The 27,388-nt window shown below is 32.8% G+C and overlaps 1 long non-coding RNA gene across 1 annotated transcript; it reads right to left on the minus strand.

Annotated features, from left to right (window-relative positions):
• Positions 1-12,140: 12,140 nt before the first annotated feature.
• LOC127735420 (uncharacterized) lies at positions 12,141-25,924 on the minus strand. The gene is made up of 3 exons (XR_007998409.1): positions 25,583-25,924; positions 23,620-23,741; positions 12,141-13,182 (listed from the first exon to the last, which is right to left on the minus strand). It is a non-coding gene; the product is annotated as an uncharacterized LOC127735420 (long non-coding RNA).
• Between the last annotated feature and the right edge of the window lie 1,464 nt (positions 25,925-27,388).

The raw sequence follows: 27,388 nt of genomic DNA on the forward strand, positions 1-27,388 counted from the left end.
TCTTTTAGGAGTCTAGCTTCCTTAGTTTGACAACCTTCCTTGCCCAAGGTGGGCCCCTTACTTTGAAATGGTAGTCCCCCGAAATCTCTTCTTCGGTTTGTCTTCTCGCTTATCCCACAATCTTTTCTCTTGCTCTCTTTCTGCTTGGGTTAGGTCGTTACTGACTCCCACTTTTTCGTATTTTGGGTTTGTTTTTATATAATGGATGTTTCTAAACAGGGTGATCTTTGGTTCTGCACTAGGTAATTTTACTAGGATTGGTCTATTTAGCTTTTCTTTGTTAAATTTCCCAAGTCTTTTAACCGTTTTCAAATTTTCCTTATCCAGTTTTATTTTGCAGTCTGTAAAGAGCTCATTTAGTTTTTCTTTGTCAGTGTTATCTCTTACTTCTTTGCTCTCGTCATCTATTTCAGGGATCCCAAAGACGATCAGGTTATTTTCTCTTGACTTTCTCTCATTAATTTCTTCAAGAACATTTGTTACAGTCTCCTTTCTTGTTATAGGATTGGCAGCTTTATCTACCTCATTGTTTGTGGAATCGCTATCTCCTTTATTGTCTGGCTTTTGTATCTTGCTTATTTCTTCTGTTATTATGGCTTTTACTTTTTCCTCATTACAACTTTCTTCTGTGATTGGTGCCTCTATTTTGCCAACTTCCTCTTTTACCATCATTTTTACCATATCGTCATTGCAGTTTTTTATTTGCTCTCTAACAATCTCCTTGACTTTATCCTCGTCACATTTATTTTCAACTGTTTATTCAAGTGATGTAATTCTTTCCTCATAACTCTCCATTATCTGTTTGCACCTTCTTTCTATTTCAATATCGGTGACTGCATGTTGTTCCATGACTATTCTGCATTTCCCACAAAACCACATTGCATCTGTTTTACATAACATGCTGTATTCCGCTTTTGTTTTCTTTAGACAGGTTATGCAGAGATGTTCCTAACACCTTTGGCGTTCCATAAGTTGAGCCTCTGGCTCCCTGAAGATTTTGGTACATTTTGCGCATGTCCATGCTTCATCCTCATCTTGACTTGTTTTTTGTGACGATTTTGGGCCTGTGGTACTGCTTTTTCTGGTTGACGCCATACTTCTTAATTAATAAAAATAGGGCTTCCCTATTTTTTTTTTTATTATTATTTTTTTTTACCTGGCTGAGGACTTGTATAAGGCTTCCTTACACCAATTTAGTTTGTAGTACTTTATTTTGTTCTATTTTTATTTTTATTTAAAGAACAGGGGTTCCCTATCCTTGATTGTTGAATTTCAGACGAAGCTAGACTATCCTAATTGCATTTTGATTTAAAGGACAAGGCTACCCTATCCTTGACTAAATTCGATTGTCAAATGAAGCTAGACTATCATAATTTTGACAGGGCTTCCCTATCACGTGTTTTATTTATTTCGGGACAAGGCTTCCTCATCCGTTTGACACAGACTGCACTCTCAAATGATAGAAATAGGGCTTCCCTGTTTCCTCAATAACTATCTCTCTTTACTTATTTTTCAGGACAAGGATTCCTTATCCTCCTAAAATTATTAGCACTGACCTTTTTATTGAAAAACAAGGCTTCCTTTGTTTTTATTTCTCCTTGTTGTATATATTCCTTTCCCTTTACTCAGGAGACAAGGCTTCCTTGTTTTCTGTTCCCGTTTTAAATAAAACTAGGCTTACCTCTACGTAATAGGGCTTCCCTATTACTTTAATCTTTTTTTTTTAATTATTATTTCTCTGTTAGAATATGCTTTTATGTTTTAAATCTGAAGACAAGGCTTCCTTGTCTACGGAACTGGATTACCTATCTATAGAGTCAATATTTCACTTCGTTATGTACAGAACAGGGCTTCCTTATTCTGTCTTGCCTCCCCAATAATTACTTTGCCCAGACAAGGCTTCCCTATCTGGGTTTATTATATATATAATAACAGTTACATTTTACTTTATGCAACTGAAACAGGGCTTCCCTATTTCAGTGACTCCTCCTTAACAGGGTTCAGACACTTCTAGGAACAGCTCCCCCATTTTGTAAACCCATAGTTTAGCTAGTGTTCTATTTGGATGGATGCCGTCTGACAATAGCTTATAGTTTTTCCTGTACCTCACCCTGGTTTTGTTTTTGGGTTTGTTCGATATTACTTGGTCTTGTGAGAATCTGGGTGCTCTATACTTCTTATTGAGTAATTTTAATTGTCTATTGTAGTAGTCTACTTGGTAGCACAGTTCTTTATCCAGGCTACTTGCTTGTGTTACTGATCTAAACCCTTTTGTCTTGTCAATTACTAATGCCGGGTAGTGCCTCTTGTTTCTTTCCTTTTTTGTTACAATTCTGGTACCACTATACTTTTTTACTACTAGGGAGTAATTTGTTGGTTTTGTCTGATTGTTGTTTTGATCTAATATGTCTTTAATTTTTCTTCCCTTCACTGATTGTTTTATTAAATGTGGAGATTGAATAATATGGGCATTCAAGAAAGATTATAGTGACATATTTGAATCTTGCAAGTATTTTGTCTCTTAATTCTCTGTAGCCTGTTAGCATTGACTCTATATTCTGATAGGGGTAATTTCTTAGGTATATGTACTTTCCCTTTGTGGTAATTTCACAAGTTCCAAACCAGATTAGAATGATTGGGTCTTTTAGTTTCAGTTCTTCTAGTTTTGCAAAGAGGTAGTTCCGCTCTTGGCTACTATGTGGAACTTGTCACGGACGCTGTCTGGGACCACTTTATCTACACTGAACCCCTTGCTGTCCGTGAAAAGCACGGTTTCTCGTGAAAGGCCCTGCCTTTTAAATAGGTTATAAACCCTTTTGTATTCTTTTATTATTTTGTTCACTGACATGAATTTCTATTGTTTATGCAATGTCAAAATTCGGATATTCAAAATTTCAATTTCAGAAAAAAAATCCAATATGGCGGCAACAAGCCTAGTGTCAATGCACAATTTTCAAAGAGGATTTTTCACTATTCGTCACTAATTAATCCATATTTACATTTATATACAGTTATTTATGACTTATTTACTGAAAATATTTGACTTATTTGACAACTGACTCACAAAAACACACAGAAAACTTATCTTTTTTTGACTTTTTGCAGGAGCAGAAAAATCTTGACCATGCCGACCGGAAGTCACGTGGTAATGTCGACTTATTGATAAAGGTTATAATTATACTTATGTAGCCTATAACAGTATGTTTGGATTACTGTCGATTCGTTAATTTACAGTTTGAGACCCGCCTAAATGATTTATTTATAGCGTTGCACAAGATCATGCCTTCCACTCATTGCAACTGCCGATATTATAATCAGACATGGTATCGATATCCGCAAGTAAAGTTCTCTGTGATTGTTTTCAGTAACTACGGGCTATCTTTGATACCTTACTATTCAATTACAAAAGATGAAATATAATAAAGATTGCGGCGATGATATGTTTATTAATGAGTTTATTACAACTTTTGGCAACTTAATTCGTTACTAGTTTTTTGCACCACGAAATTCTTCACAATTTACTTAACTGTTGGTGTACTGCAACACCGTCTTTACCACTATTTGTCCTAGGTAGTTTGCCATTATTTTTTGTTGACATTATTATACGGTCATTTTTATTTGACCATTTTTATTGGAGTTATGCGTCTTTTGTCATATTTTGACAATTGTGTCACAACATTTTGATACTCGAATTAGATATTTCACTTTCGCTTAGCAATCTTCTCTACTTTGAATTGCTTCGCATTTTGACATGCAAGGGGATTTCTTTTTACTTTCTCTTCGGTGAGGATTTTGCTTATTGTAGAAGGCCGTGCAATCCACTGTATAAGTTCACATCTTTGGCGTTTGGTTTTTATACGCTTGTCAAAGACGGGACGTAGTATGGTATACCTGTCCGTCAACACTTCGAACGATAACTCATATCTGCTTAAACCAATTATCATGTGATTTTAACTCAACAGTAGGATTGACGGAAGAAAGCTCCCTTTCGATTTTGTTTTTTTTCGTTGTCGTTTCATAGTCACGGGACTTTGGTGTTTGAATTAAGGCTATTTTTCACATATCGCGCAATAAATCGAGTTTTCCAACATTGATTTCCTCAAAACTTTACATTATTGTTGGGATTGATAAAAGGAAGCTTCCTTTCATTTTTTTGTTATTTTCTATTTTTCTGTTCCAGAGTTACGGGACTTTAATCATTTGAATTAAGGCAATTTTTCACATAATGTCTTTATTTGTCAGATTTAAGTAACATTTTCACGTGTTTTACTTTAACTTGAGAGTTAACTTGGATTGATTTACTGACAACTTTACATAGTTGTTGAAATTGTTGATCATTAACACACCGTCGATTTAGATATAAATCCGATATGTCATTCCAGAGTTAGGGGACTTTTAATAGTCATAATTGACACAAAACTTTTATGCCTAAGGGTATACTCATGCATGTTTTTTTTTCTAAAGAGCCAATTTATTTGCTTCTGATTAAATGTCTTCTAAATATCCCATTTTATTTTTGGAACAATTTCCATACGTGCAAATAGTTCGTATCATCCAAAGGGCCAAGTGAGCTATGCTGATCATTTGGCGTCCACCATTGCCATTGATATTGAGGTATCTAGTTTAATAAAATGTGTCCGATGACCCTGCCTGCCAACCAAGAGGGCCGACATGACTAAAAAAGGAATATATGGGTAATGCAAGTCTATTATTTAGAGAACATAGAGAAAACCTGTTCAAATCTGACGTGGTTGAAATGTTTAGAATGATGATCTCTATCTATTGTCCATTTACGTTTAATCTGTCAGACGACATCTTATAGGAGTTATTGCACTTAAATGACGAGTTTTATCATTCTTTTCCTCATTGGTGCCTATTCTCTTGAAAACAATGGAAGATAGATAGAAACTTTTAGAATAAAAATTATCAGCAAGACAAGATCTACAAACAAGTCAAATTTTGCCGAAATAGTAGACTCTTTACAGTTGGATTTTTTTACTCTTTTTATGCTTTATGCAAAACTAAGGAAGATAGAGAGAAACTGTAAACAGAAAGAATTATCAAAAATACAAACTCTGTTGTACTGTTACACCACTGTCCCAGGTTAGGGAGAGGGTTGGGCGCCCGCTAATATGTTTAACCCCGTCATATTCTGTATGTGCCTATCCCAAGTCAGGAACCTGTAATTCAGCGGTTGTCATTTGTTGTTGTATATCATATTTGTATTTCGTTCATTGTTTTACATAGATAAGGCCGTTAGTTTTCTCGTTTGAATTGATTTACATTTGTCATTTTGGGGCCTTTTATAGCTAACTATGCGGTATAGGTTTTGGTCATTGTTGAAAGCGGTACGGTGACCTATATGTTAACTTCTATGTCATTTGGTCACAGGTGGAGAGTTGTCTCATTGGCAATTATACCACATCTTATTATTTTTATATCAACAAGAAAAAGGTAAAATAACAAAAATACTTAACTCCGAGGAAAATTCAAATTGGAAGGTCCCTTATTAAATGGCAAAATCAAAAGCTCAAACACATCAAACGAATGGAAAACAACTGTCATATTCCTGTCTTGGTACAAGAAAGAAATGTTTGTCATGAATTCTATTCTAGTCTATCATGTTGGAGTGTCATTTATTGAAGATGCATATAGACCTAGTTTTTTTTACACAAACACTTGCACATACACATTTCTTAGGCACAATTTTGTTTTTGCTTTTGGTCCCATTTAGCTTTTTGTATCGCCTTTTCATGGCAGATTCTGAGAAATAGGGGGAAAATCAGGCGGCGACGACCTCATTTTCATGGTTCACTCGCGGCAAGTACTTTAAAGTCTGTGGGTTTTAATCACGTTATTTTCTCACTTATGGACTTAAATTCATATAGTGTTGTTTTCATTTTTTATGAGGGATAGGACAGCAGCATATTTTGTATTTAGCACATACTTGCAACTTTTCGTCCTATCAAATTGCATGAAATTTTTCCTGCTAAGTTTCGTAGTATATATTTATCCCGTGTATTAAGTAACTATGCATGAATGACCACAAGGGTAAGATTTCATTGTATCGTAATCAAGATATTGAAAGCAAAAATTACCACTGGCTATTGATGTTTGGCCCAAATTTAAAAAAAAAAGTGATGGTAGTTAGTATTTACATTGATTTTTATACAATCCAGTCATTAAAATCTTAAGCTCTTAAAAGATATTTTTGAAAGTACAAGTTTCTATCATTCAATTAAAGAATAAACAATATGGTTCTTAATATCTTGATTAGAGTATAATCGTATAGTTGTGGTATTTCATCATCAATGCAGTAACATTTAGCCAACATGTATGTACTATAAAACCTTGTGAATGGAAATTCAAGCAACTTGATGATGAGGAGGACGATAAGTTTTTAACCTTCTTACGGATCTTGATCCCTTTCATCGTGAATTGGAAAACCATGATGATGTCTAAAGGGAATGTGTGCCACCAATATCTTTATTGAACTATTAGTTTTTAAATTACTGGCTTTGAAATATTATAAAAAAAAAAATGCAATCTATTAATTGATCTATTGTTAGTTGCTTTTTAATGCCTATCTGCTAGACTATCTATGGGCCATATTTATCTATAGTTTTCAAATATAACATACTTAAGTTGTACTTTGAAATAAAAACAAATGTATAATGCGGATTGCAATTTAACTATATATGTCTGTTTTGATCAATTTGTTTCGTCATTCTACCATGTAAAGAAGTAGACATCTCTTTATCTTAATATACACTTAAACACACCCGCGGGTCCGTGACTGAATTAAAGTACTTATGACTTATTTTTAGAAAAAAAAAAATGGATTTTTAGTATTCGTATTGTAATCTGATAAAGTCATGCTAATTGTAAGGTGAATAGTTTTCTCTGTTTTCAAAATCTTTCTCTTTGAACTCGTCCTGGTTTTCTTACTACAATAAACTTACTATAAACTAAATTAAATATTTTTTACTAATTAACCAAAACTAATAGTGATATTGAGGTGGAAGAAAACACACTTGTTAAATAGTGTACTATAGTGTAGCATAGATATAAAACAACTACTGGAAGAATTCCAGGTTCTCCTGATAGAGAAGGGATTTACAGAAGGTAACAGGTAACTACAACCGGAAACTACATGTGACATATACTATTGGTATCGGTATCGGATTCGACCCGGAACTTGTTAATTATTAGTATTATTAATTATGTGGAAAACAAAAGGGCCTGGAATGGTGTATTTTTTAAACAACATCATTGACATATACTAGTTACATATAAAGTTGAATTCTTTGATTCATCGTTTTTACGTCATGCCGGCTAACACATTGGACCTTGTTATTTTAGTAATATACTAGAACACACCCATGACATCGCGGTTCCATGAATGAATTAAAGTATCTATGCCTTGTTTTCAGCCTGGATTTTTAATATTCGTATTGTCATCAGAAAAAGTCATGCTATTGTAAGGTGTACAGTTTTCTCTACTTTCAAAATCTTTCTGCTTGAACCCGTCCTGGTTTTCTTACTACAATAAACTTACTACTATCAACTAAATTTTATTTTTTAACTTATTAACCAAAATTTAGTAGCGGTATTGAGGTGGTAGAATACAGACTTGTTAAATAGTGTACGATAGTGTAATATAGATATAAAACTACTACTGGAAGAATTCCAGGTTCTCCTGATAAAGAGGGATTTTCAGAAGGAAACTACATGTGACATATACTATTGGTATCGGTATCGGACTCGAACTGGAACTTGGTAATTATTGTGAGTAAATTTACAAAACATAAAACTTAGTTAATGAATTCCGTTTTACAAACACCTGTGGAACAAGTACTCAGTCAAAAAAATACCAATAGACCAATTAAAAGATCACTCGAGTTGTAAATATGTGCTAAATTGGAAACTCAATGGAAAGGTTTTGGTACAAGCCCCTCGCTCTTAATTTCATAGTATTTACCATCGATACATATAATCATTTCACGGTCATATGTCTATATGTCCGTTAACATTGTTCACTTGGTCTTTACCTTATCAAGTTCATTGATTAGTGAACAAGGTTTAACTTTTGTGCTCTCATCGCGGGGATATGATAGTCTGTCCATTCGTGCGTCCGAAATACATCAATACTCCGATACCGATTGACAGAAAGCTTGCATACTCAGTAGGATTAGTTTTCATCATATTCTCTTGACCATATTATTTCGTCAATATGCTATGACAACTTTTACGGAAAGGTTGGTGATTTTTTTACCACGTTTTGGTATTTTTACAATGACTCCATGTGAACGCAACTCCTCTGAGTCCATTTTACAGAAAGATTTCATACTTGCTAGGATTGTTTGCGATCATGTATAGCTGACCCTATTGTACCGCTATTTGTCCGGACCATTTACAGGGGAGTTATAGGACTTTGAAGTTTTTACTAGTTAACACTATTGTAACACAATTGCACGCTGTGAACGCTACTCTTCAGTGACTATGATAGAAAGCTCTCATACTTGGTAGGATTGTTTACCATCATATGTAGATGATCATATTATACATAACTTCATTCTGATTCGACCATTTTGAAGAAGAGTCAGGGGACTGACCTTTATAAGAATATCTTACCACAATGACACCTTCAGACGCATGAAATTAATAAAGTGTTTTAATTTCATTTAATAGCACTGAGGCGATATCACTGTTGTTTGGACTGTTAGTCCCCGAGGGTATCATCAGCTCAGTAGTCAGTGCCTCGCTACTGACTTAATTTATAAAAAAATGTTTTGAAAATTCTCCGTTGATAAATTTTTATAAATTAAGAAATTAATAAGGAACTAAGATTCCAACTCCCACATGCAAAGTTGAAATGAGATGAATTTGTCTTTTTTAGTGTTCCGTTTGGCCATCATACATGTATCTCTTTATGTGTTTTGGTTTTATACTTTCTAGGCTTTCATGTGTTTTGATTAGAGCGTTCCTGATGCAGGTAAATCCAGAAACACGCTTTGGGCGCTCGACATTAATAAAGTGTGTTTATTTTCATTTTCTAGCAATGGGTCGATACCCCGAGTGTATCATTATCTTAGTAGTCGTAGCCTTAGTTGACATTGGATTGATTTGGCCATTTTATTTTTTTTGTCCCTTTTGGTTATATAGCTCTTCATGTGTTTTGGTCTTGTACATCATATACGAAATTAATAAAGTGTTGTTTTTGTTCATTGTTAACGCAACTCCTCTGTGATCGTTTGACATTCTTGGTAGGATTCCTTGCCATCTTGTGTAGTTGACCATTAATTAACCTCATTTGGATTCGATTATTTTAACACTTTCTACTATTATACCACAATGACATCATCTTTGGCCTATCGAATAACTGCAACACATTCAACAGCTAGAAATACACTTTATCTTGATCTATGGTCCTGCTGTTCAACTCTATATTGTACACACAATTGTATCCCTCATTTACACAATGGTGGGAGACTTTTCGTTACGGCGTTAATCAAATTGGTTTTATTATTACAAATGGTAGTATTAAATGAAAACTGCTCTATTTTATTTCAAATTTTCTTCTTCTTTATACTCTCTACTAAATACACCATCCATGCTTCTCTTGTGTTATTTTCATTATTTTTTCACATTTTATTGTCTTCAAATTTTTTCTTCAATTACAAATGCTATGCTTTTCATTTCTGCATCTTTAATTTCTATGTATAGTAACAACTTCCCTGGTTTCTTTTACCTTACATTGTTTTACCTGACTCTGCAATTTAAACATATAATCTAATTTGGTCTGTAAATATTCTTCAAAAGTCGCGCTTTATCTGTAATCTACTGGGTGAGATGTTTATGTCGTATGTTTTTTTCCTCTCACTCTGTGCCCGATAGTTTTCGGTGTACTATGAAGGGAGTACAAAAATGCTCGTATTCCATTGTTGTAATTAACATTTCCCATAGAATTGCAAGCGATATTCGAGATCTCGCTAGTTATCGCTAGCTTCTAAACTAAGGCAAACTATTTCCCGTTATTATCTCAACCGTTGTATCTTGGAGTTACTGCTCTTAGTTCAGAACTATAGCAACTCATTAACTGAAGTTAGTTGGACTAGCAGAATTGTTGAAATTAAAATAGAAATTTCAAAATAAGGAGATGTGGTATGATTGCCAATGAGACAACTATCCAACACACTATCGAAAACGTCATAGAACTGTACTTTTGATCCAATAGGTTTTTGCTAACATTGTTAGATATCCCATATTATTATCTTACCTCCTATACATTTCTAGGAATATCATTGGTTAAAAAGCGAACACATGAAGACCCTGTTATATTTAATATTGGTTGAGTGGGCGTGTTTTATTTCAATACACGGTTAGTAGCAGTGTTACGTCCCTTTGTAAAATTAACATGACGTCGAAGGGGAAGAAATTGTTCATAAACGATTGAATATAAATGCAGAAAAATAACAAATTGTAATTGTTGGTGTTTTTGTATACACCAATGAAGTACGTTCCTAATATTGAAAACGTTATCACTTTAAGAGGCAACTAGTCTGAATTCCTCATGTTAAGATAGCCGGTAAGATAAATTCGTTACATATTGGGTGAGAGCGAAGACCCAGTATATATCGTATTAGGTCACTAGCACACTTTGTAACTAATATAGACATTTGCAATCACTAAACTGAAGAAAGCAACGAAAATGTGATGTCAATGACCCTCTTGGCTTATACTTTCCTCATTCAATGTTGTATTGTGTACATTTATCCCTTTATATCCGTACTTATTTTCAAATATAAACGTTTTATGTGCATTTAGAGAAGAATTCAAATTTGCAAAATTAAACATCGATATCGATAAATTTTATCAAAATACTATGCTCTCCTGTATTGACTAAAGTTTAGAAGTCTAGAACAAATGATGAAATTTTACAGAAAATGTATGATCTACAGTATGAAATATTTTAGTCAGTAACATTACCGGTATATACAATTAGGCAAACTTGGTTGAAGAGGAAGAAGATACCAAAAGGGCAATAAAAAACCGTTAGTCGAATATATAAACACAATCACAAAAAAGAACAACATGGAATTGAGAATGGAAACTGGGAATGTGTCATAGAGACAACAACCCGACCAAAGAACAGAAAACAACCCAATGGGTCTTCAACGCAGCAAAAAATCCTGCACCCGGAGGCTGGCTTCAGCTGGCCCCTTAACAATAATGTATATTAGTTCAGCGAAATGGACGCCACACTAAACTCCGAAACATATAAATGAACAAACAAGACTAACAATGAAACTAACAAATAGTACAGAAAACTATACACAGAAAACTGAAGATGGAGCAATACAACAAAAATTCGGTAAGCAGATCCTAATCTACTGGTGACACCCGTCGTGTTACTAATTATAGTGAAAATTCATTGACATGACGCATTCAGTGATGTCATAAGAGGACTTGATTGTGACTACGACATGCATAAGTGTTAATCTATGACGCCGATATTCAATAGCTGAACCAAATTATAAAACATTCGAAGGGGTGCGTTTAACCTTAATAAATTCTTTGAAAGCAACAACACTCTTTCACGTAAATCATATTTAGGAATCCTTGAATATCGTATCACCTGGTAGATATATACACAATATCCATGTGCTGCTGGTATGGTGCTACAGAGGAAAGGGAATTTCACAATGAGAAAATGTAAATCAACTTTTTCGTCGTAAAGTTTAGTTTTCATCCGGTATCATTGTCAATTTATATATGTAGGTCAAGATATGAAGCAGACTCAATTGTATCTGTGGTATCGTTTATTTCAATTTCAATTATATAGGTGCGTTCAACATAGTCACCAAACTTTCGAATATTCAGCGAAAGGACATCATCTATATAGTAGAAAGTGACATAAAAGGTTAAAGTTAATAAAGTTGGACCTATACTTTCAATCTGTCTTTCAGTTTAGACTAATGATTATCGTGTAAACGGAGAAAAAAATCAACTGTTTTAGATCTATGCGATCTGGCCATTGGCCCATGACCTCTGTTGTATGGTTAAAGGACTTACTTATCTCGATGGTAATTATTCGTGCTTAACTAGATCAATTGCTTATTGAATATGTACGCTGAACAATAAGTAAATATATATTTGTTCTATTGAATGTGCAACAGCGGAGCATGATTTTGCTCCCAAATTACCACTGTACCATCCGGAGTTAGAACCCAAGACTATATATAGTAAGCCATCGCTCCGCCAACTGAGCTAAAGAAATACGCAATTGCAGCTGCTCTATGGCGGTTATATGTCTACTAGTCCAAGGTCCCCACATCAATAGTCTTTTATATTGTCGCTATCCAACATCAAACCCTATCGCTAAATTCTCTAAATTTCGTTTAACCATATTGGAATTTCAGTTGGATCACCAAATAAACAGTAGAAAATTATTTTCCTTCCAAAGCTTGTATCATGAGAACAGCAAACAGCTCATTACTCGTTGATGCAACTGTATAATATTTCTCATGTGAACCAGCAGAAGGTGTGTAATGGACAAGGCAGGGAATTTCAGCTTGAAGGTAAAGGTTTACACGTGATCAATTTTGTATAACACATAGTTTGATGTTTCAAATACTTGCAGTCATCTCTAAATCTAAATTGAATTACCACTCGGAGTTCAAGGTGATATTAACAATACTACAAGATCTACATGTACATAAGACTTGAATCTCTAGCTTGAAGGTGAAGGTCTATATTTCTGTTTAATATCGCAGACTTAATGTTCATTGTCAACAAAACATCAATCATAAATCGTTTAAATTAAAACACATCCCAATGATCCTGAGTATTGTTTAGCGTTCAATGATGATACTCTGTTTGATTGTTCAGAAACACTAGAATACTTGTTGCGAATAAGGTCACAATGTAACGTTGAACGTAAAGGTTACACTCTTTGTTAATGCTCCATGCCATTTGTTCATGGTTACTAATTCCTTGTTTAAAAAAAACAAACAAACTTTAGGACAAAAATCTCAGAGCAGATAGCACCGATTTCACCTCCATTGTTTGGTGTAGTTTTTATGGCTCAATAATTGTTTTCTGTTGAGAGATTTGCAGACTGTTGTGTCTGTTCGTCTTTTTGTTTTGACTTCTCCCTTTTAGAGATTTTGTTCAGGAGGGCTGAAAAGTAAGTTTTGTATTTTGTTAAAATTAAGGTTGCAATTATATTTGATAAGAGGCAAGCAGCTTTGTTGGCTTTGTGAAATATATTACATTCTTTTGCATGGCTTAATAAACTTATTGATAAAGGTTATAATCGTACTAATGTAGCCTATCAGGGTATATTTGGATTAATGTCGATTCGCTAATTTACAGTTTGAGACCCGCCTAAATGATTTATTTATAGCATTGCACAAGATCATGCCTTCCACTCATTGCAACTGCCGATAAAATAATCAGACATGGTATCGATATCTGCAACTTAAGTTCTTTGTGGTTGTTTTCAGTAACTACGGGCTATCTTTGATACTTTACTATTCAATTACAAAAGATGAAAAATAATGAAGCTTGCGGTGATGATATGTTTATTAATGAGTTTATTACGACTTTTCTCTACAACTTTTGGCAACTAAATTCGTTACTAGTTTTTGGCACCACGAAATTCTTCACAATTTTCTTAACTGCTGGTGTACTGCAAAAACATCCGTGTCGCTATTTGTCCTGGTTGGTCTTTTCTCCTATTCCGGCTGTTGGTGGCACATATTTTTATTTGTATTTGTTTTTTTAAATCATTATTCTAAGTATTTTTATTTCTATCTTCATTTATTTTATTTCTATTTTTTTATTCAATTTGTCAATTATCATTTATGAATAATGAAGATAATAACATCTGTCTGAACTTTTTAATGTTTTATTTTAATATATAAAAATGTTTTTCTGTTACGAATCATGATGTATTGTTTTATGTGTACATGTTATGCTGCCCATCAAGGGCCCTTGATTGGAATAATAAATATTCTTATTCTTATTCTTATTCTATTTATGAATCTATTTATTGATATATTTTTGTTCACATCAAATTATTTATACTCCTTGTACAAATTTATAAATATTTTTGTCTCTCAAATTACATTAAATACTGTAAGGTAAAAATAAATTATTAAATTGCAAAAAGGCGTAAGCCAGAGCCGACCGTGCGAGACCCTCATGTGAAGTCAAGGTAGTTAAATACCCCATAGTAGTTGTAGATTTGTTCAATATCATACGTTGCAAGGTTCTCCGATGAAGTTTTATTAATCAACGAAAACCAGTGTGGGTTTCGAAAAGGTTACTCATTAAGTGACCGTATCTCAATATTCGGCTTTGAGCGTTCCTGATGAAGGTAGACCCAGAAAAGGTCTTCGGACGCATGACATTTCATTTGTTTTACACTCCACTCTTTTTTTTTTTTATTTTAAGATTTAAAAAAAAAGAAAGTCCTGTGCTTTTGTCGATTTTTAAGAAACAAATTGACACAGGGAGGAGAGATGATTTCTGACATACGGTGCATGCTGGTAAAATATAATTTTAGTGGTTATATGAATAGAATTATTCATAACATGTATGCTGATATAAAATCATGCTGGTCATATGATACAATGGTGAGAAATCTGATCATTTTCAAAGCAAAAATTAGACTACGCAAAGGGGAGAATGTATCCTCTTTTTTCCCCTGTTTTGAACGATTTAGAAAAATTCTTTTATAACGAGATTTTGGTATGTTTGAAAACTATCGCGGATGTCCTAGAAGACAAAGTAGATGTTTATGTCACAAGTTAAAACTTTTGCAATTCAGGATCCACACATGCAATACTGAACTTATAACAGAATCAGCTCCAGAACTTCAAATCATTCCACTAGAAAAATTTCATTCATATAGTAATCATTAAAAAAAATAAAAGTCAATGCAGATAAGACCAACATTATAGTTTTTGTAGTGTTAGGCAACTTGAAAATCTTAAATATGTTGTGGCAACTCTGACATAGAAACTGTTGAAGAATTTAATTATCTTGAAATTTATTTTCCTATAGCACCGTACGATGACCTATAGTTGTTAATTTCTGTGTCATTTGGTGTCTTGTGGAGAGTTGTCTCACTGGCAATAATACCACATCTTCTTATTTTTACATTTAAAGCAAACAAGCCGCATCAGGCAGAAAAGGCTACGAGAGCCATACATGAAATTATAAAAAATGGAAGACAATATCGATAAGTTTTCATTTATATTTGTTTGATTAATTAGTGAAACAAGTTTGCTGTACGGCTGTGCAAATTGGTTTTTTTTTGGGAAATAATGAAATATTAGAAAGAGTTCATTTGAACTTCTGTTAACATCTCCTAACATTAAGCTTTAACAAATGACAACCACTGGGGAGGCTCCTATTTTTTTTTTTACATAAATATGAACATGAGGCAGGATTAAACTAGTTTTTTAGAGAGATTTCTAAGTTCACATAAAACCAATATATGCATACACATATACGACTGAGAAGTGCTTGCTTTTATCTGGGACATAATATATTAGAATAATAGTCCCAGCTTTTATTAAATAATTTCAAGAAAGACAGTTTCTAACGACATTGCTTACATTATTTTGTCAGTTTTATTCAATATTCACAAACTATCTCTATTTAAAAAAAAATCTCTTACAAATTTATTATCTCTCAAATTGTGTGGTCCTTTTGGTAGATTGTATTCATAGATTTTGGATATATTTATGACCATATAGTACACTAATATGTAACAGTCGTAACAAGGGAAGACCCTGAAGTCATCTGATAGAATCCATTAATATTCCCTCCATATCTACTTTGAAGCTGTCATATTTTTTAAAAACATAATTGGCCAATGTCATCAGGTGTAGAAACATACATCATCAAGATATTTTCAGTAGCGAAATTTTATGACTGGTATCATCTATGCTGGTGGCGGGTAAATTAATTTTTATTCCTAACAATATTCTATTGTATTTAGATATATCGACATAAATTTACGGCTCTAATATGCTAACATTATACCCACTTGCAAAATATTTGAAATTTATAGCTGATAGTCCACTCGGGTGGGTTCGATAAAACACTCTGTAGTTTATTACCTCGCATTTTATTGGAATCAAAAATGGAAGCCTAGATATCAGAGTTAAAATCTCTTAGCCTTTAATCGCTCACCCGTTCAACTGTGACCTTTTGGATGTAAAATAAACAAAAGGTTCTCCCTGGATTTTAATTCCACTGTATTTTTCATGCCATTCGCCATAGAAAATTTCATTAGATAAGAGTGAAGTAGGCTGTTTATGAGGGGCCATTAATTTTAAAGAATGCCTGAAATCAATTAATGTATCACCTGTTGTATACTGTGCCAATAATAAACAGAACAAATTATTAATATACTCCACAAAGATGGTTTCTTATGATGTCATAATTTTGTAGCAGTTATGGTTATTTACTTGTATGTATTCTCTTGTTTCGGTTTTATAAGTGACAGGGTTATCTCAATGTCAAATTTTAAAATGTTTACGATTTGGTGCAACATTTATTACCTAATAATTATTTAAAAATTATATTATTACCGGTAATTTAATATTAAGAACGATGAGTTGTAAAAATTTAAGTGATGTCTTTTCGTCCTAAAAAGATAATTAATATTTGAATAACCGTTGAAGTGACAAGAAGTATTTTAAAATCAATTGAGTAAGTTTTTAATGATGATATACATAACCAATGAATGCTTAAATGTACTGACAATCTTCATCTCAGGCCATTTACAAAATTCAAGTTTCATTTTTCTTTTTTAGTATTAAAAGAAATGCTGTGTTGCTCTCATATATCTACAAAAAAATCTTTAGAATTTGCGCATATAAATTGATCGAGATATTTCTGTGTATTTTAAATATTAATGTCGGAATTTTATGATATTGATAAAAGCGCCAATATAACAAAATTTTCAGAAAATATGAAGACACTTAGACTATTAGACATCCGACACTTTGTTAAAATGTATACAACCACGCTTATTTGGCTGTTTTAAGCTTTTCACATCGTCTATACACTTGTCCTGAACGTGCATGAAATATTTGTCACTGTACATTAAGCAAACAACAATAAATCGCTTGCGTTTTTAACAGATAAACCTCAATGAGACAGCAACCTGACATCACAAAACCGAAAGACGTCTTGATGTTAACATAATGTCTTCAACCTGGGAATTTTAGTATACTAGTCCCAGCTTCAACAATAGATGAATTTCCAAACAATATGTCCGGCTCTAAAACGCTCGAAAAAGTGAATAAATTGAGCAAAGATTACCAACGAGCTTCCATCAATATCAAATTTCAAATTAACATACAACATAGAACAGGAATAAAAGCCCTGTTCATTGATAATTTTGTATGTTTTCTATGTATTGTTTGCGATTTTGTCCCATATACATTTACTCCATATCCTTTCATTTTCTATACAACCGCATACAAGGTCCCTCCTTTTTGTATCGGTCTATGGGATATCAAGAGAGACTAAGAAAGCACGACAAAATAATTTCAGAAAAATATGCTTTACCCTATGATTCCAGTATTATTGACAATACAAACACAGGCATATGTAAACAATACTTAATAATACCGTGTCAAATAATACAAATAATACTAATGAAAGCAAGCTGAAAATGCGTAAAGTGCTGATAAAGATATCATCCCGTCCTATATATTCTAATACCAAGTAGATTTAAAACGGCAACTATAGAACAGTTCAGGAAGACATACTCTTGGCGTTGCCCAAAGTAAATCTGTGCAAAATTTTAATTCAGAACAATTAAAAGAAACATTTTAAGTATCATGTCATTGCATATAGTATAGAGGTAGCAAGAAAACATTGTTATCCCCGAAAAATTCATTGAGACATATTTCTTTACCCAAACCTTTTTTTCGTACAAAAATACTGATAAAAAACCTAATACATTAGAATATTTTCCCCCATATTTTTTTTTTGCTTTCTGTTTTTATTTTACTGTGACCGCTTTGTCGGCTAGAAATGAAATACATAAATAAATAAATAAAATAAAATGAATAAATGAATAAATAAATAAATAAATAAATAAATAAATAAATAAATAAATAAATAAATAAATAAATAATTTTGGTATATGTTTGAACATTTAATTAAAATATGAAATGTAACAAAATAGAAAAAAGTCTTTAAACAACTCTAGAATCTTCATTAAGTGTGCAAACGACCAGTTAAGTTCCATGGTTTTCGGTTGAAAACTATAGGAGTTGACAACACAAAACTAGTTTTCTCTATTGTAAATTTTGCTTAAAAAATTTCATATGTTCCCAAGGCTTAAAAAATGTAAATGACAAATATATAACAGGTGCGCTGCTTCAATATGTGTGCTTTTTTCTGTGAAATTTCCAGGATGTGAGTTAAAACTATAGGATGACAATATTCCCGGTAATCTATGCCAGGGAAAATAAAAAGTAAAATAAGTAAAATGTGGAAAATGCTCAAAGGTAATAATAACAAGAAAAGATTTAAATACTTTCAATTAGGTTTTAGAAAATCTGGGTGTTACGTGTATTATGGAGCTGCCGTTCCTATACCTGACGCAACGAAGGAAATAATATTGTTGTCCCGTCCGTTCTTCGGTCCATTCATCTGTCAATCTGTACGTTCATCCGTCAGTTCGTTTGTCAATCCGTCCGTCATCAGTTGTTGTCGCCTTGGTAGCATCTTTATTTTTGTCGATTCCACTTCACTCATCAAAACCATGGATGAATTCTAATCAGAAAATTCTGAAAATGGTTACTAACTTTTCGGAAAGGAGCTTTGTAAAAATTTCCGATATAAATTTTGTCGTTTGAATAGCGACTTATTTTCAATTTATATCCTCTACAAACTTGTATGAAGGATTCCACTCTTCAAACATCGAAACTTTGGATAAGTTCGATCATAACTGTGTTTTGTAATGACTAAATGAATTATTTCATATATTTTGGTTAATAAAATGTGCTTTCAGTTAATATCATATTCACATAACACGTGTCCCTTTACATTTACAGCATGATTTTTTGTTCCCATGTCTTTTACTGACCACCTGTAGCTATCTATTTTTTTTAAAGTTTCAATATAAATAGAAAGACATCTACATTAGCCACGTGCCCCTAAAAAGTAACAGACTTTATCTGCAACATTTCATATTATGACTTAGTATGTATAGAAATTTTGGACATACGATACGAAGTAAAAATTGCTTAATAGCCTTATCTGTATAATTTCATATTAAAATCATTTCCTATTACAATGACCAATGGTAACATAATTGAAAAAAGTGGTAATGGATTTCTAGTGATGAAATTAGCATTGGTCAACTCCTCCCAAGTGCATTCATCAAAATGGACATCAAAAGGTGTTACAGAAGTTTGCATAAAATGTGCGTCAGATGGCCAAGCGTAACTGTTTATCTCCATTAACGGTCGCAACAAAGAGCAAAATAATTGCATGTCAACTATACACAATGGGGTATTATATGAATATTTATTGTGATGTAAACTGACCAGACGACCGTAAACTTAAAGAGCCCTATACTGCACTGCATTCTACAAGTTGCAAGCCTGTATACCTGGTACATAATAACACCGGTCATTAATGTCATCTTGATTTTTTTTATCATGCGTTCGTATTTCCAAGTGAAAATATACACCAGTTAGTAAAGTATTAAACGAAGAATTTATTAGTTATAGATTACAGAGCACGGATACCCGAGACGTTAAAACGAGGCTTTGCCTACGCTTTTATTGACAGTTAAATGTTCTATATATTGTTATCGTTTCTAAACTGTTTACAATTTATATTCATTACTAAGTTACTCTTGCATTTTCATCGCAAAGGTCTTTGATCAGGTTGGTTTTACGATGGCATTTCACGACCTCACTGTGCAGGTATAACCGTTCGTTGTAAATAATTGTCCAAGCTTCGGAACAAGAGACTACTCAAAATTCTAGATAAAGATCACTTAACGATATAAAAATCAAAATTGCTTTACGATTGTCGCATCTAAATTATTACAATTTTTACTTTTAATTTGCAATAAAAGACTGAAATTTACACGAAAATTATTTTGTTATGGTCTCTCTTTAGCAATATAATGAGCCAAACAACTATTTTTTACGCGAATTCCATTTTAAGAGTTGTTATTGTGAAATAAAGGATGTGTTATAGTCAGACAAAATAATAAAATTGTCATAAATGGTCGCTGACACAGTAACAAACAGCCTTTAAAAAGAATGGTTAAGAAGGCGGTGAAATTTTCTTTAACCATCAATAAAGCATTTTGATAATGTATTAACGTTTATCAATAGTACATCAAGATTTTATGACGAATTAAAAAGCTTCATTTGGATATTATTTCTTTTCAAGCCATATAGTACTTATTCCACTGTAAATAATATCATTGATTCTAATATAATTTTATCAATTACCCTACTGATGAATTATACGTTGACTAACTGAAGGATATAAAAAAGAAAATTTTTCAAGCATTTTATATTTGTTTGGAAATAAAATAAATCATTTGAAGGAAGCTACAGTTTGAAATACAAATATAGACGGTTTGATCAATATACAAAATGAAGATAACCCTGTTCTTTGATTTTAAATAAAATATCCTACCTCTTTATTAAAACAGTGTTTTAAAATATGGCTCTTATTGGAAAAGGTCCGGCAAATGTTAACCTTTTTGGCCTGGTACATGAAATGTAAAACCGTCTATTAGTAAAGTGATGTCGGACAAGCGGGGACAGCCAAACTTCCAAACCAAATATTTGTTTCCACGAAAGTTCACTTAATAAATGAAAATGCTCATTGAATTGAAGGTAAGGTTAAGATAAGTCATCATCAATACACTTGATGGTGAATTTTAAGAATTTTGCCTGGTTTCTTTCCTTCCTGTCGTTTAGAAGGTTTTATATGTAGATTCTGTTTCACATCTGACATGTCACATGCTTACATTGACGAAGTGTGCTTGTAATATTTACAAGGTAAGTCGGGTAAGAATGTTTGTTAGGTGCAGGCTTCATCTTCGGATAAAACCTTGAAACATAAAATCATTGGAAAGAAGATTGTATACAGATATTGTTGACTGTTACGGGCAACTATGATGACGGGCAGCCGCATAGTCATGGATTGCATTGCACAAAATCATGTTTTTCTGAAATTGTTTATGACGTCTTTACATTAAATCAATGCATTGGATGTGTACTGATTGATATTTAAGTCTTAGAAAATTATAATGATTTATTCATTAATATTTAATCGCTTCGAACTACCATTTCAGTAACTGCGAATACTCTGTGCGGCTACTTTGTGTCTTTAGTCTTTTTTTCCCCTTTTTTCGTGCTTTGTGTCGATCTGATGAGTCAATCCTTTTTCAACTGTTTTTTTTACATTTTAATTTAATAATATGATTATCATCACCCTAGACTAGGTGTAGGTTGAGTGTTCCCAGACACACTTTACCCCATCACATACTTGATGTCTGTCCCAAGTAAGGAGCCTGTAATTCAGTGGTAGTCGTTCATATTTGTTTTGTAATAAATCAAGCGGTTTTCTCGTTTGAATCGTTTCACATTTTGCTATGTCGGGACCTTTTACAGCTGACTATACGGTATTGGTTTTACTCATTGTCGACGGTCGTACGGTGAACTATAATTACTTACATAGTTATCTCATTGACAATAACACCACATCTTTTTATTTTTATATTGAAATTAAATGTACTGCAAAGGCAAAAAAAAAATATGCCTCTAGATCTTGTTCTTGTTACTGGTGGACTACTATGAACTATAATAAAAGTAAGGGTTTAGCTTTTCTGAATGATCTTGACTAGAAACATCATACTAAGCTATATAAAGTACATTAGTGAATATTACAGAATTCCCAGAGAAATGCGACAAATTTCATATGCCAATCGGATATTCGTACCCTTCCAAATATTTGTAATCCATCTCCATTTTGTTTTAAAAAAATTATTATTTCAACTTTAATTTTATGAATTGTCAGGTATTGTTTTAATATGCATTTGGTGATTTCACATTATCTGTTTTGTGTTTTTATGCGGTTTAAACTATCTTTCAGTAAAATTCGCTTTGACACTCTTTTTTACAAACAAGTACATTAAATTTGAAATTACCGTATGATAATGATTTCCTATTCATCACATGTATGTTCAAAGCCTATAGTGACTATGGTGAATGCTATTCAAAGGATTTTATAGCTTTCCAAACAGTCTGGATTTTGTTCATTGTTGAAGGTCTTACGGTGAACTGTATAATGTAGTTATTTACATATTCATTCTTTGTTCTTTTCTAGATAGTTATGTTTTTGGCAATAATACCATATGTCCATACTATCCTACAAACATAACCGCAACACTAATGTTTATACCATTGCTTGTTAATGTAATACATCGTTTAAGTGATTTTTACAAGACTTTATTCTTTCAGACTTTAAAAGAATCTACAAAGTTTAATATCATTAATGACTCAAGTAATTTTACCGAGAATTATTATATCAATCATTCCAATAAAAAGAGCAAATGTGAACAATTTATCAGTTTCTTGTTCGATTAGATCATTATATTATCCATCATACTTAATTATTGTAACTGTCAGGTTTTTGCACGAATTTGCACCCATGGTTGCAGACTTAAATGAAAGCCACTAAAAGGACAATAGTTGACATTGAGCGTATATATAGTACTTTTGTCTCCTATTATAATGAATTATTTTAAAGGCGACCTCGCTTAATTATACCTATTTTTGAAAGCATGATATATCTAAGATATGAATTCATGCCTCAAGTGCAGACTTTAACACAATACCCTTAATGCAAGAAATTATTTACTCATTTTTGACAAGCCAAAGTATATCCAGATTTATATTTTACAATTTTGTGTTGCTTGAAATAAGATCAATCAGCTCTTTTAATTATTTGCCACGTGCTACTTTTTTTATTTCTCTCAAAATTTCCCCCTTTCTTTGAATTACCTCATTACTTGAAAAATGATGGATTATTACGATTTAAATTGTACACATAATGATATAATTTTAACCTCCAATTTGTATCCCTGAGATCAATCATTGTAGGGCAACACCATAATTGTATATTTTTTTACAATGAAAATTACCGCATATGCAGTGTACTATGTACTTATACTGCTACTACGCGTGTAAATCGAAATTTTGACTACTCGTGAGTCTTGTCTATGGTAGGAGACCCGCCCGCGCACGTGTCTTCAACTTTGGGCAAGTGCCCATACCTTATGACCAGCCCTACTGAATAGCCTCGAGTCTGAAACAAGTTCTAAATAAACCAAATATATCCTATCAGCAAATTCTCAACAGACAAAAACATGGAGAGACCATGATTAGCACTGCCATGACACATACAACATGTGGACAGGTTTGTTTGTTTTTTAACTGTTTGACATAGAAACATACTTGTACATTTGACCAAAGTACTAATCATGAACGAAACACATAAACATATGGAAAGGATGCTTAATTCTACTGTTTGACAGATACATACCTGCACATTTGACCAAAGTAACAACACTGCCAGGACACATAAGCATGTGGAATGGTTGGTTTAATTTTACTGTTTGACATAGATTTATACTTGCACCTTTTTACCAAAGTAACAACTTTTGACTGTAAACAGTTGATAAAAACTCTGTGAAATAAGCTAAAAGATAGCTAAAAAAGGTAGGTTAGAGTTTTGTTTATAAAATAGTTTACCAAGAAGTTGCGGTCACATCAACTTGGAAACTTAGTAAACACGATGAACTTTTTTTTTATACTATGGTATTATGATTTTGATCCAGCTTTCACTGTTAACTGAACATTGAAATGTGAGAGTGAGAGTGGGGCATGGTGTCCTATGGATACATATTCTCGTTTTTTTTTATGTCTATGTGTTTGTTTTTGTTTTTGTACTTTTTGTTGTCCATTATAGGGTGCCTATAAAGTGCGAAAAGAAATAGAAACGAAACGAAACGAAACGAAACGAAACGAAACGAAACGAAAAGAAACGAAACGAAACGAAATCAAATAACGAAACGACATCAAATTACGGATCACTTCAATTATTTTTTTTTAATCTATTTAAAAACAAAACTTTAAAAAAGATCATAAAATACTTAGACAAATACAATATTGTATTACTAGTGTATGTGCCTTATTGTGGTTTTTCGTGAGGGTGAGGGAACACTGACTGGCCTCTCGGAATTAACGTTCCTGCAGTTGTCATCCTAGCTGTTTAATGGTACACTGGAGCATCCAAGTTTAAAACCGACTAAGGCACGGACCATTTGACTTTTTTAGGGGAGGGGGAGTCTGGTCTTTTCATGTGGACCGGGATTTTTTTTCGAACGCTACGCGGGACAGATTATTGTTTTCATTGTTCAATGTAGAAAATTTATTTGGGATTTTTTTTTTCTATTGGAAAAATGTGGGCAACTTGGATTATTTTTTTTTTTAATCCAAGTGCTGGCTGGACAGATTATTTGTTTTACCTAAATCAGGGCCAGGATATTTTTTCTAAAAAAGACCCCTCCCCCCTTTCCCCAATAAAGTCAAATGGTCCGTGTCTAATCGTGTCTGTCTAGTATAACATATAGAGTTCATAATCAAATATTATATATTGTGTTTAAATTCCTAAACCACAGCTTGTTAACGATTACGCTGAATTTCACAGTTTTTTTCCCAATTTTAAAAGAAATTGTATCAAACTAGACAATACTATTTATAAATATAATCGACTTAATATTCAATTTGACTGATTTAAATTTTATTTCTATTTCGTTTCGTTTCTTTTCTTTTCGTTGGTTCCTATTTCGTTTCGTTTCGTTTTATGTTGATTTCGTTTCGTTTTTGTTTCTTTTCGTTTCGTTTCGTTTCTTTTCGTTTCTATTTCTTTTCGCACTTTATAGGCACCCTCTATTATAAACGATAATTTCTTTTGAAGTGAGAATATTTCTTCTTTAGTTTCCAACAAACGGCATGAGCATTAAAAAATCAGAACCACCACCATTTAGTTTTTCAGTGCTTATCATGGTTGATGGTCATGATTTCAGGTTTAATTAGATTGGACCATCCTAAAACCGTTTTCACCAATATTTGGTCAAATTGTGCTTCGGGGATTCTTCATGTTAGTAATTTTTTTAAACAGTTTTGACTGTGAGTTTAACAGGAAAAAATACATACAATCGTTTCTTTAAACTTTGTCAAAGCTTATGAGTCCGCAAAAGGACGGATGATGCAAAATAATAAGATAGAAGGCATATGATTAAATTTTACTGAACTAAATCTATAAATAAAAGCGATCGCAAATGAATATAACAGCTATATTGTAGCATGGAAAAAGTAAAAACAACAAAATATATAATTCAAAAGATATAAAATCAAAAATAGAAACTTGAAAAAGATTGCTTTGAAACTGTGTAATAAAATACAGCATAAAATTTCAATAAAAGTAATAGCTGTTTACTTACATGCTATTCCAAGTGATAATGCAAGATTGTAGAGCACGTTTTGAAAATTTCATATGCACTTGATGTCTAGGCCGATAAATTTCCTTCATAATGAGTGAAAGTTTTGAAGTTTGGGAGTCTGTCTAATATTATCGCTATATCATAGTTTTATGGATTTCGTGGTATTATGTGCCTAAAAATTCTGTCGTCTACTGACGTTGTACAAAAAAAGAGAAATACCTTCTGTAAACTGCAAAGATATAAAATGAAGTTGATAGAATCATCAAAAGAATAAATCAAAACCATAATTATAATGTCCAATGATTGCAAAAATAAAAAAAAAAACAAAAAAACTACAGTTCACAGAAAACTACAAAATATTTACTGCAATAACTGTTCCTTCCTATATTTCAGTTTCAAAAGGGAATCTCTATTATGCAAAACAAATATGACCAAAAGAGATGATTTTTCGTTCCCTATTGTTAATTTTCCTTTTTTTGGGGGTGCTGATGGTCCTTTTGGCCTCATCTTACGGTGTATATGGTATTCAGGGCCAATTCGTTTACTATGCCCGTGTTTGTAGTGACGTTATAGATTTCAATGAAAGAAAGAAATCTATTATTTGATAATATCAAGTCAGTGATTTCGTTATCACAAATTACTCAAAATCTTTACTAAATTCACCCATAGTGAAAAAAAATGATTTGGAAGTTTTGTCGAAAAACTGTAGAAAACTTATTGCAAACGGGATATCACATCCTAATTTTGACGACGATTTTGTATACAGAGCCTGTAAATTTATATACGATCCGTGTAAATTTATCAATCCTTTTATGACCGAGAGCCCGGATCTACAAGAAGCATCCATTATGTTGCTTATTGCAATTAATAGCTGGTAATCGAGGATACATTAAACTGTATTGGTTCCTGTCTATGACTTAAATGAAAAGTAGATACCAAGATGGCAATCGAGGATACATTAAACTGTATTGGTTCCTGTCTAGGTGGCAATCGAGGATACATTAAACTGTATTGGTTCCTGTCTATGACTTAAATGAAAAGTAGATACCAAGGTGGCAATCGAGGATACATTAAACTGTATTGGTTCCTGTCTATGACTAAAATGGAAAGTAGATACCAAGGTGGCAATCGAGGATACATTAAACTGTATTGGTTCTTGTCTATGACTAAAATGAAAAGTAGATACCAAGGTGGCAATCGAGGATACATTAAACTGTATTGGTTCCTGTCTATGACTTAAATAGAAAGTAGATACCAAGGTGGCAATCGAGGATACATTAAACTGTATTGGTTCCTGTCTATGACTAGAATGAAAAGTAGATACCAAGGTGGCAATCGAGGATACATTAAACTGTATTGGTTCCTGTCTATGACTTAAATAGAAAGTAGATACAAAGGTGGCAATCGAGGAAACATTAAACTGTATTGGTTCCTGTCTATGACTAAAATGGAAAGTAGATACCAAGGTGGCAATCGAGGATACATTAAACTGTATTGGTTCCTGTCTATGACTTAAATGAAAAGTAGATACCAAGGTGGCAATCGAGGATACATTAAACTGTATTGGTTCCTGTCTATGACTAAAATGGAAAGTAGATACCAAGGTGGCAATCGAGGATACATTAAACTGTATTGGTTCCTGTCTATGACTTAAATGAAAAGTAGATACCAAGGTGGCAATCGAGGATACATTAAACTGTATTGGTTCCTGTCTATGACTTAAATAGAAAGTAGATACCAAGGTGGCAATCGAGGATAGATTAAACTGTATTGGTTCCTGTCTATGACTTAAATGAAAAGTAGATA

Source organism: Mytilus californianus, unplaced genomic scaffold, assembly GCF_021869535.1.
Source record: "Mytilus californianus isolate M0D057914Y unplaced genomic scaffold, xbMytCali1.0.p SCAF_3, whole genome shotgun sequence".
Lineage (NCBI taxonomy): Eukaryota > Metazoa > Mollusca > Bivalvia > Mytilida > Mytilidae > Mytilus > Mytilus californianus.